Genomic DNA, 13336 nt, shown 5'->3' on the forward strand with positions numbered 1-13336 from the left:
CATTTCAGCCATAGTAAGATGTCCAAAGAAATATAAAAGCAATTTGTGCTGGGCTGAACTATAACTGACAAGTTAAAGACAGTTCAACACTCATCCAAACATCTCAACAAATTCATAGTAATGAATGTAATCTGGACCTTTCACCACCTGCAGGACTGCAATCACACAGTCCAAAGAGAGGGAACAAAATCACACTCAGCAGGCGTTGACAGCCTGTGGTTAGCCTGACTGGGGTTTCCTCAAAATAGCAACACGATCCACAAAGAGCATCATCAAAAAAAGAAACACAGACCACAATGTGAGACACATTGTGATCTGTGATCACATTGTGACAATTTCCGCACAATGTGTGAGGACACTGTCATCCCCTGTGGCTGGAGTTTCTGAGAAGTTTCATACAATATATTGGTGTTTTTGAAACCTACCAACATGCTGAGACATCGCTTCAGGCTCATCAATGGTCTACACACTAAAACATCATCTGAGCTGAAGTACCTATGCTGTTAAGTATAATAAGGGGTGTACATAAGAATAACAAAAAAAAAAAAAAAAAATGAGGATGATATTGCACACATTTAAGTTAGAGAACACAGGATGTTTCACAGGATGTTTTAAGGAAACTTCTCTTCACACACCACAACATAGTTAAACCATGTTGAACAGAACATCTTCAACATTTCGATAAAGTCCTGTGGATTCTGATTAAAATCTTTTGAAAAAAGTTACTACCTGGATGTATAAAATAAATCTTAACAGACAAGAGAAAGAAACGAGATGTGATCATTCTAATAATCCTCATATTGCTTATATCTACAGCACATGATGCAAAATGAGTCAAATGCTCAGTGCACAGTGGAGTGGCAGTACACCTTTTTTCTTTTTTTTTGTGGCTGCAGTTGTGCACCCATCTGGGTCATACACAGTCATCAGTTTGCTATGGCTCTAAATATTACAGCCTGTTGAATGAATGCTATAGAGATGATGTCAGCCAGAGACACATATCAATTCAGAACACTTTATTGCTGTAATCAGGAACAAAACACTGCATCATGGTTGCTGAATTAATCCAGAATTGACCCAGAAATCAAACATGAAAGAGCCCCCCAAATGCATCTTAAATAGTAACCTAATACTTGATGAAAATCTTGTTTTTCTGACGTCCAATAGTTTAACCTCTCACCTTGCTACAGTGATGTAGAGCTACACCCAACAGTGTATCACTGTTGCAACGGAGCACACTTATCACCACAGCCAACCACACCCAACATCAGGTGTGGACAGAGGTGCAACAGAGTTTGACACTTTGACAACCATAGAGGGCAATGAAACAGTGCTTTTCAGCCTTTTCTTGTGTTACTCTTTGAGATACTTAGGATGCTTTTGGGAAATAGGTCCCTGTTCCAAACAGAGTAGTGGTTGATGGCACAAAACACAGTCGATGTTGCTCTTACAGGCGACTAGTTCCTGTGTTTACTTTCAGTGTTTACTTTCATTGTCAGACACTTATAATAAAAATCTGAGCCCGTCAGTGGCAAAAACAACCACTTTTAGTGGACGTACTTTTACAGGCACAATTGCCCCCAAGGATTACTCTGTAGCCTGTTTTGCGGCTGCTGGCTGAAGCACTCTCGCTGAATGCCGGACCAATTCCAAAACTTTTGGCCCCATTAGTCACTTCGACCCAAAATGATGAGAAAATATGATCCAGGTTGGATTTCCCCTTAAGAAAATTCAAAGACAGTGGTCATGTAACCTACATTTCAAAGTTTGTGTTTATTTTACAAACTTTTGTGAGACATGGCTGGCATACCAACACTCCAGAGTAACTTGATAAATGCAGCTGACTTGCTCTGAGTGAACCAAATACCCTCAGTGAAGGGGTACCGTCAGTGTCACAGAGATGGGAGATCTGTTTGCTTCAGCCTGCTGTCACTTCAGATGCACACATCGTGCCATCACTGCCTTAGAGGAACATGACAGGCCTGCTCACAGTCCGGCTCACAGCGGTTTTCAGGACATGAGGTCTTGCTATCTTTTACTTTTCCCCTCCAATGATCACACAGCCTCTGGAGTAACGTCAACACAAACGTCAAGCAATTATCCAGTATTTATTCGTTAAACATTTAAAAACGCAGCCAGGTAACCAACCATACTGCCAATGACATGGAGACCACTAATTTTAGTTCTTGAGCATACTGACATTCATAAAAAAGAAACATGTAGGAGAATTTCTTAAGCATTGAAGTTCTCTGAAGAATTAAAACACGGAGTGATGAATCTTTTTCTCTTTACTTGTGCTTGCCAGCATGGAGAAGGCCACACAGCCGTTCTCCCGAACAACCAAACAATCTCAGCTTAAATACAGTATGTCCTCGTAGAAATTTGACAGAGAGAGGGTAATAAAGTAATAAAGTAATAATGTCGTTAAATAATAAAGCACATAGCCTAACCAATGAACACTGCTAAACTCTTGATGACCTCCTAACAAATTGGACACAGTCAATTCTACTACCAGGTGTCTCTAACAAGATTCATTGTACAGATGTCCTTCAGCTGTCTACAATAGTTAAGGCACATACTTTGACACAATAAATCCCTTACAAACATTATCATCATTATTTTACAATAACAAAGACATAACCAAAGTATTTCCTTAGCATTACAAGATACTGTAGAATACTGAAATGTTGTGAACAGCAACATATCAAAATACACCAAATTACTATGCTTTAGAAGTGTACCAGCTTTTTCTCTGCAAAGACACACCTTATCTGAAAGGTTAAAAAAAAAGGTCTGACATGGCTGAGGGGTCAGCCTCTTTCAGCTGATTGCACACGGCCCACCTCATCTCAGTCTGTGTGAAAAAGCCCTTGGCTGGTTGTTGATTGGCCAGGTCAGGTGGCTTGGTAAGTATGCAGTGTCTGATTCTCAGTGACCTTTAAAGCAGCGTGATGGTGGTGTGGGGCTGAAAACTCTCTACTGGAAGGAAATAGAAAATTCATGGGTTTGAGACACTATGAGGTTGTTTCTCAGTGTTTTGCAACTGTTCTCTCTCGCTTTCTCACTCTTTTAAACCAGGCGAAGATTTCTATGGCGGTGTTAACCCTACATCCACTGTCAGTAATGGAGCTCCTCTGGGATGTAAAATGTCTTGTCCTCAGACAACCTACACTGGCTTTCAACTGCATCCTGCTACAGTGCGGATCCAGCCTAAGTAAATTTCTTCCACAACTGTTGCCCTCTATAGAAGGCCAAAGAGAGCCCTTTTTCTGTTCCCTTTAGCACTTTCCTTTTACACACTATGCCGTGTCTTCCCCTTGACCTGAAATGAGCAGTCATCATTTAAAAATAGAGCTTTCATTTTGCTCTTTTTGCCCTTTTTTGGTTTTGTGCTTTCATGCAGTATTTCTTTTGATGTTTCCTAATATAAATGCCATTTCTTTTAGATGTTTTAAGAATTCAATGTTTGAGACATTACTGAAAAATTCAATTTTGTTTATGGATGTACTGTACATTTTATACTGACTGGAAAATATTAAGTCAGGCAGGGAAAATAAATATTGGTGCGATGGCAAACATAAATCAATGACAAAATACTTATTTCAAATGTTACTAACAGCTCCAAAAACAGAAATTATCTAAAATTAAGTTACATGCTGTATTTGTGAAGGGAGTTGTGTTCTAGCTGAGCAGAAGTTTTCTTAAATGAGAACATTCTGAACAAGCGGGGGCTGAAAAATGAAGCCAACCTGGAAGTTCCAAAAGCTGCAGTTCCTCAAATGGCCACTTGAGGCCAGCTCCAAAAACAAGCCCCATAGACTCCCATGTTAAAATGTCCAACTTTTCAGCAGGAATAAACATGTTTATGGCCTGGTACAAAAAATGGTTTTGGTCTCGATAGCTAATTTCCCCTTTTATGACAACTGTATGGGGGATGAATTTTTATATATCTCACCAGTTTTACTTATTAATTTTATTAAGGCTTAAAGTTATGCATAACTAAAGGTGTGGCTATTTTAAGTGGCAGGTGCTACCACAACAACAATGTTGGTTAGGTAACATAACCACAGAGTATTGGTGTAGCTGTAGCCATAGCCGTTGCTACTTCAGTGTGTTTTCAGTCCATGAAAATTAATTGTAACATTTTGGTCAGCTGAAAAGTCTTATTCAGTAATTGGTTGTACTAAACAACCATCTAAGGAGTAGGATGTTCAGTTTTTTTTCTAGTAAGTGCATTTTATTTTAATGGTTTTAAGCCTGTTTTTCGCTAGCAAAAATTAGCATTTGTATTAGCATTATCACAGTTAACCTTAGACTGTAAATACACCATACTAACAAAGCTAGCAGTTAGCTGCTAGCGTTAAGGTCAGCTCCACTCTCTTGTCAAAATACGGTCACTTCAAGCTTTAAAAATCCAAGATGGCAACGGTCAAAATACAAACTCAGGCTTCAAACCATGGATGTATTAAGAGAACTGGATACAGCGTCGGAGGCAGGGCCCCGTTAATTCCTATGAAATTTGCTCAGTGGCACTGAAGCCAAAAAAGTTCAACTTCTTCCACATTGCTTCTGCATCTGTTGAGCCCATAGAGCAAGTACACTAGTGACTTTCACCAGTCAAGCCGGTTACTACTGGTTTGGCCCTCCAGTTAACTTGAATGGGGATAAAACAATTCAATCATGCAGCTCCTCTAGACTTTTCGAAATGTGATCGGACCGAACTGATCAAATTCTGATAGTGAGACGAGTCATTTTATGGGAGTTGTGATGCTCAAAAAAATTATCTGCTGATTTACAGACATCTCTTTCACAATGTAAGTCTATTGTAATTACACAGTTTGGCCACTATGTCAAATTGGGGTCTTGCTTCAAACGGGGGTTCACAAACCAATGGATTATGTCATGGTGGCTAAGTCCATTGTTTTTTACAGTCTATGGTTCTAAGTATAATCAAAAAGAACATCTTTGTTTAAAATGTAAAAAAAAAAAAAAAAAGTTGTAATTATCTATTCATGTTCAGACTTGCTATCTGTAGTTTTACAGTAAGGGGAATTTGTATTAACAATCCAAATAACTCAAGCACCTTAAGATAGCATCTCAGATTTTGTTGATTTAGGTTTTCATTTTGGAGAGCTGACAGCTAACGGCTGCTGTTAGATGCCAGCAGGGAAGCTTTAAGTAGGGGGGTTTTCCACTACAACAGCCCACTGTTAAAGGATTCAGTAGAGGGAGAGTCCGCCCCCTGTGACAGAGCAGAGCAAAGCCTGTCTGCCGGGCCTCATTTGAAGACGTATATTCAAGGTCACTAACATTTCCAGGACAGAATCTTAGAGCTTTAACCTTATGTTTATTTCCACCAAAAAGCTGGAGTAGCAGAAAGTAATAGAGTGAAAGCAGAGACACGATGCAGCCCCCCTTAGGGGGGGTGGTGAACTAAAGCTTAATCAGCAGCCTTCCCCCTATACTAGCATCACTTAATGAGAGGGAAGAGCGTTGAGGATGCAAATGCTCAGAAGGCTCCTTCAAAGCTGGTGTCAGTATTGTACACTGTTTACCCATGAAGCTTGCAGAGGGTGTGCAGGTGAGAGTTCATGGTCTTGAGTTCAGCAGCGAGCTTGATAGCCTGGCTTCAAGAAATGCCATGAAATAAGCATGGTTAACCGATGTGCAAATAGTGCTCTGTGCTTGAAAAGTGAGAAAACAGCCTTGGAATGCTGTGGAACTGTAATCTAAACCCTCACTGTAGCCTAAATAGTTTCTGTATGACAGGATGAACATCAGAATGTGTTTCTTACCTTGAACATGTTTCGGAGGATTGAGGTTTGTCCAAATTGCATTAAAAATCTCAGGCCCTCACCAATGTAATCAACTTATGGTTCCATCTTCCTTTCTTTAAGCTTTTTCTTTTTGTTTTCTGCCCTAAAATCCAAACTCACCATGTGGAGTTTTGTTTTAGGCTGATAATAGGATCCAGTTTTCTGATCAGCTGTCCTTGGCAATGCTTTCTCTGAGCTAAAATGTATTCCTCTATTGCAATTTTTCAAACTCATCTGCCAGCAAAAAAAGCATCAGATGCCCACAACTAGACTGAAACTTGTGTAGGTAAGTATATTCTCTCTGCAGCTGCTTCACAGTAAAACCCTTAAAGCAGTTGAGGTGGTTATATCAATTGTTGAATCAAAACACCCTTTTGGTTTCATCATTGCTGCATAAATAATGTCCTTTAACCTTTGCTATACATAAAACAAATTATAACCAAAACACAACCAGGAATCTAATGAGAACGCTGAGAAGACAAAAGGTGCCAGTATGTGAATTTGGTGTCATTAAGTGACATGTTAGTAGCTTAAAAAACAACTTTGGTGACTATAATGTGGTTTTACTAAAAATATGTTCATTTTCTGTGTTTGCAAGGTGGTTGCAAAGTGGAACTACTTCATTTCACTTGCACAGTTGAACCAGTTGGACATTTTGCCTGAGGTTTAAATGTCTCTGGGGTTTCAGTCTGTCTTGCTTTGTTCACTATAAACCATCTTTAGCTCCCTTCCTTGGAGGTTTCAGTCTCTCATGGTGTGCAATCACTCTTCAGAACTGGACTTCTCTTACCTGACTGTAACCACTTTTGTCTAAATTGGTGCCTCTTCCTGATGTAGAGGCTCCCAAGGCAGAACACACACACAACTCATGCATCATTTGAAAATTTACTATGGGAGGGCTGCACTAAAACCCTCCACTGGGTAGGACCTTTAGTACTGAAACTGAGGAATGGGCTTCATTACAGTGTAACAAAGCAAAGTGGAGCAGATCAGAGAACAGTGAGGCCCCTATATGGTAGATGAATGGCTAGAAACAAGAATATGGTAGTAAGTGATTTCGCTGAAGCTCCAAAACAGCAAGGAATTTTGAATTTGTGAAAACTTCACAGTGAAAACAAGGTTTAACTCAGATTTTATCATTCAGATATAAGGCCAGTGGTTACTGGAGGCTGGTGTGATGGATGGGTACATTTGGCTTGAACTGTACTAAGATGTTCTTCATGTCTACACATATAGGATGTGTGTGTTGGTGCCATTGTCTTAATAATTTTAATTACTTTTGTCCCCCAACACATAATCTGTGCCTAAGAGTTTGTGCTTATCTGTTTCTATCACAAATTAATTACATGAAGAAGACACAACATCTGAAGAGGACAAGAAGTGAAATAAAGGAGCACTGAGATGCAGGTAAAGGATTGGTGTATGTATTTGCTGAATTCAGACAAATCATTACTAAAATTAAAACAGTGTTAACTTAATCTTAAACTTAACCCAAGTAGTTTTTTTTTTCTTGTGTAGAAAAATGCAATCAAACACTGTGCTCAAGGAAAAAAGGTGCATGGTGCAGAAAACAGTACCAATTTATATCAAAAATAAACACAACTCTCCTACACTACTACAAGTTCCTAGAATGAATACACACACACACACACACACTCACACACACACATACACACACACACACACACACAAACACACACACACATAAATTAAAACAATTTATAGCAATATTTTTGTAAGCATTCTCACTTTACTTTTAGTGCCTAAAACTTTATATATATATATATATATATATATATATATATATATATACTGTACTGTATATAACCACTGTATATAGATTTATTATTCCATGTGGCCTTTAAGTCAAGTGTCCTTAATCTAGTGAATTATTGGAATCAATCTTCTACTGCAGCACAACGTATTGAGACAAAAAAAAAAAACATTATTCCCAATACAATATGCAATATGTATAATCATGTAAATGTCAGTAACATCTGAAATAACGTCAAACATAAAACTGTTAATACTGAGTTCAGAATATTAAAGGTACATCACAGAAAGTGTAGAGGGATTAACACAATGTCTAGCCAAGCTACGTGGCGCAAACAGCGTGAGCATCAGCAGCTTCAGTCCTCGGTCAGTGTCTACACTGGATGCATTAGTTAGCACTGAGTGTAGATCATCCGCGTTTTGGCAGTGCTAAGAACCCAATTCACAATCATTGTAGTTATGTGCATAAAATGAATATGATCTTGTAGACAGCTGTACGGATTAAAATAGTAGTGTATCTGTTCAGTAAGTGAGACAGACAACTGAAAAAACTATAACAAGCCTTAACTCTTCATTCATCAACTTGGTGTTCAACACTTTAATCATTTAACCTCAGTTTTCAGTAATAGGCTACAATTTCAAGTTACTCTGACTTAAAGGGAAATTCTGGTATTTTTCAACCTGGACCCTATTTTCCCATCATTTTAGGTCTAAGTGACTAATGGGGACAAAAAGTTTTGGAATTGGTCCAGTATTGAGCGAGATCGCTTCAGCCGGCAGCCACAAAACAGACTGCAGTGTAATCACTGGGGGCAATTGTGTCTGTCAAAGTACGTCCACTAAAACTGCTTATTCTTGACACAGACGGACTCAGATTGTTATTACAAGTGTCTGATAACGAAAGTAAACACAGAAACGAGCCGCCTGTAGAAGCATTATGGCTAACTGCATAGGGATCTATATCTGGGGCAGCTTGCTGGCTAACTGAACCACCCACATATTCATCCACACACGCCTGTTTGTTTACAGGTATGACGCTGACTTTCACTGTTGTTGGACTGTAAAGAAACTAAAATGTTAGACATAATTCTGCTACATGCGGCTAGTTCCTGTGTTTACTTTCATTGTCAGATACTCATAATAACAATCTGAGCCTGCCGGCAGCAATAACAACCACTTTTAGTGGATGGACTTTGACGGGCACAATTTCCCCCAGGGATTACATTGTAGCCTGTTTTGCAGCTGCTGGCTGAAGCGCTCTTGCTCAACTGGACTGATTCCAAAACTTTTTGTCCCCATTAGTCACTTGACCCTAATTGATGGGAAAATGGGGTCCAGGTTGAAAAATACCAGAATTTCCCTTTAATCATCCGAGTTGATGGAGCTGCTTTTTCCAGTTGATACTACGAGCATGTAATTTAATTCACTGTGAAAAAAGTTTAACACTTTGTGTCCAAATTACATATCTGTTTAATCTTTCAGAGTTCAGTATGTTCAGACAGGCTGTGCTGGTTAGAGGTCAAGGAAGAGGACAGGCAGCATAGCTGAGAAGAAGACAAAGAAATGAGAGTACAAATGGCAAGAGCGGTCAGAGTCATATGAATTGGTTGAGTGCCCAGAACATGAGCCTATTGGATGTGTGTGTGTGTGTGTGTGTGTGTGTGTGTGTGTGTGTGTGTGTGTGTGTGTGTGTGTGTGTGTTGTTTATCTCTTGTCTCCTATAAAGCACTTTGGAATCAATCTGTTTGTTAAAAGTTGTCTTTAGGGTACTTGACTTAGACTACAGATAATAAAACAAGAAAGGTTAAAGGCACCGGAGAGAAGAGTAAAGGAAAGGAGAGGAGCCGACATAATCCCAACTTGATAGAATTAGATGTGGCTTTTGATAAATGTATGACCTTGATATCAAACTAAATTTTCTGAAGCCCCAAGAGAGGGTTGAATATTTTAAAGATACAATTCAGAGTTCAGTTGGGTCTCAACAGTGGGAATTTAATATGAAAACTGCCTTGTGTTTGTATTAAAATTTCAGATTTATCCTCGGCAGTAAGTGCCTCTTGTGCAACCGCATGTGTGAGTTTGCTTTTTCTTGAACTTCGCAGAGATACACATGATTGCAAAGTGATATTATGAGTTCTAATAGGTCTCTGAGGAATTTTGTGTTAATGAGAATGAAATTATTCCATGTAACACATATGGTTAAGCACACATTATGGTGTTTGATCAGCAAACTCTGAGTCAAAGCAAAAGTGATAAAAGTGGTTATCAGTGATTATCATGGGTTCCAATCATCTGATGACTGAGAAGTAATGGCAGCAAAGTTTAAATGTAATCCTGGCAATTGATATGCTAAAAGCATGGCAACACATCTACCATCTAACATCTTCTGGCATTGTAGGAAACACGTTCTTGGGTATGCTGTTCCATTTAAAGGAGCATTTAGCCATTAATCACAGGCCTTAAACTTTGACACTAGCCCAACGTAGCCAGATTCATTCAGGCCCAAGCCCAACAGCCAACAAAACCAGCCTGAACCCAGCACGAAGGGGTTTAGGAGGAACAATCAGATGGACTAAATTATCCACATACAACATAATCAATTTATCTTCATAAGACTTGTGCTGATACTTGTACTTTAGAACAGTATAGCCCTGTACTATAAATTAGAGACAGTAGTTGGACCTTACTTATGGGTACAGCGATTTCCAATGAAGAATCTTCTTTATACATCCTCCACGCGCTACTATAGGAATCACCTATTACCCTAAACCAGGGCTTAGCGTAAGCCATAAACTCTGCTCCATTAGATTGTGTTTGCAGTTTCTTGCCAAAATGGTTACCAAAACTCCACTGATCTGCATACACAACCTGAACTTTGCCACCCTGCCCTCCCACACACATTCATTTGCAGCCACAAAATTAACAAATATGTAAGTACCAAACAATGGTGTTGTGACTGACAAAAATAGCATTGTGGGTGCATTTTTGCTTCTACTAGAACCCAGCATGTTTATCTGTTGACAGTTTTTTTTCATTCCTGAAGGAATAATATCTGTTGGAATAATGTGTGCTGTAGCCCTATGTGAGCAATTCAGAAGCATAATGTGATAAATACTGAATATTGAATAACAGCAAAATACCCCATTAAAAACACGAAATAGTTATTTATGCTCTATTTACTGTATGTTTCATTTCTATCACAGACACTGTTGCACAACTTTATTTTTCTCAAAGGGGCAATAAAGATAGATGTGTTGGGTAAAAGCCAAGTTTAAAGATGAGTGAAGAAATCTCACAAATAGTGCAGCAGTCTTGAATAATAATTAAGCTCAAACATTAAGCTCCAACATTGTTAACGGTTCTGATAATGAACATGTACAATGCTCAAATCTTTATAGACTCATTTTCCTCTGTACATATAGTCAAATCCAAAGTCCTGCTCTGATGCATGCAATCCTTTGGGTTAATCTAATTTACTTGGTGCTTTTTCATTTCCTTCCTCACTTGTTTTTATTTTTTTTCCTGTGTTAAGAGAAATTAGGCTTACAAAGTGTCATTTAGACAGAGTAATGACAACCATCTTGCACTCAGCCACCAGCCAAATAGCGCAATGCAGAGGTGTAACATGCCACTAATTTATCAGCATAATAGGCAAGGCACATTGGTCTCTGCAGGGCAGGGGCTGTGCTGGCGGGGGTCTAATGGCCGGATGGGAGGAAATTGTCAAAGAAGACCATGAGGAAGTTCCATAGAACCTGACCTCTTGACTCTTGCAGAGCTCAGACAGAGATGTCACATTCACTCACGCCATAGAAACTGGCTGGATACAGAAACTCAGCTCTGTACAAGGATTGTATTCAGTTATGTCTCTAGATAGGAAGGAAGTGGTGTATTTAGATGTGTCATTAACATATTTCATCTTTCCCTTTGACAGATGATTGAAAGTGTGTCACTGGGCCCTTTAAAGCGGTTGGGTTCTGCTTTTTTTCTCTCTCTCTAGTATTTAGGCCTTAGCGGCAACTGAAATAGATCAGATTTCATTGATGTGTAAATTCTACATACTCAGCATCCATTGTGGGGAAACATTTTCATCGACATGTGGTTCAAAATTAAATTTGAAAAAATGTCTAAGCTAAAGCAATAGAGTGCATCTGATCTTTCCTTTCAGGCTCCAGACAGCAGTCTCTAACTCATTTGTGGTCATCTTCAAGGGCACAAAAGAATTCAAATCCCCTATCGTCCTCAATCTGTCTATGCCAACAAAGCTCCAGAGTGCTCTTCTCTCTTCTTTCTAGCCATCAAAAAACGTGGTTCTCTAAAAATGTATGAGCTCAATGCAGGAAATAGATTGTAACTTCAATTGAAAAACACACAGACAAACTTTGTCTTTGAAAGTTTGTGGCATGTTATTTTTGGTAAAGCTCTTGTTTGCATCAAGGCTGCTAACTTCTAAAGAACTGAATCATGCCTCCAGAGAGTAACAAGTAGAATTCAGCTCTCATCACTTCACCATTTAAGCAGTTGCAAAGCTCAAACTGAACACCGTTATCAAATAGAGTGAGGCTCTTTTTTGGACAGCCTGACTTGCAAAGAGCTCTGGATCTCTGATGTATTTAAAAATGCATGCAAGTTTTGCACGCAGGTTTTCAGAAGTCAAGGCAAATAATGTCTTAATATATCACACTCCCCAGAGTAATAGGCTTAATAAGCTTTTGTTGTGGCTGTTGTGAGCTGTACAGATTGCAAATGTATCAGATTTTCCAATTACTGTAACTGCACGGTGAACAGAGCTCATAGAGAAAGCAGACACTACACCTCGTTCTTTGTAGATGGGTTTTCTGAACTATTCGTGTATCGCTACATTTACTGAGGCAATAACCCCGTTCAATGAGCAACACTTGAACCCAGCAGCACAATAGATCCAAATCCATAATACTCTCTCCTGGGTGCCACAGCTGCAATACAAAAGACCCCTATATTGAATGCTCTGCTGGTGGTGTAACCCACTGTTCTGTAATTCTCTTGATTTTTATTATTATACAATACCCTGCTGTTTCTGATTTATTAGCTTGTTTGAAGTTATACACTAATTAATAATGCAATGGTATTACTTCACTATGCTGGCCACATGTCAAGCTTTTACTTTATTCCATCAAATGCATGCGAACAATAGAACAAGCTTATTATAATAATTTTTAAAAAAGAGAAGAAAAATGACCTGATTAGTTCAACAACCGCTGATATGAGGTTTAAAGAACTTCCCTCTGTATACCAAAGTTTAACTTTAATCCAGTATCACCTATTAAAATTTTATTAACACTTGTTTTTATATGGTTGTTTATTTATTCACCCTGTATTAATTCATTTATTTATTGATTTTTATCACCATACTTGCATGTCTTCAACTACAATCTTACTTTTTTTAGATGCATGTGTTGCTTGTTTGCTCTGTCTCTGTGTTACATGTTTTAAAAGGGACGTATCATGCACGTTTCCTGGTCTATATTTATATTCTGTGACTCTACTGGAATATCTTTGCATGACTTACAGTTTTAAAAAACTCCTTATTTCACTTATACTGACCCTTTATACAGTCCGTCAGTTCAACCTCTGTCTGAAACAGGCTGTTTTAGCTCCTGTTGCTTTAAGACCCTACTCCCGATGAGCCCACTTCCAGAAGTTGCCCCACAGCAGACTTCTGCTATGTAAACAAACAGTAGTAGTAGGATTTCACTTATTTTTCTCAT

This window comes from Thunnus maccoyii, chromosome 19, assembly GCF_910596095.1.
Source record: "Thunnus maccoyii chromosome 19, fThuMac1.1, whole genome shotgun sequence".
Taxonomy (NCBI): Eukaryota; Metazoa; Chordata; class Actinopteri; order Scombriformes; family Scombridae; genus Thunnus; species Thunnus maccoyii.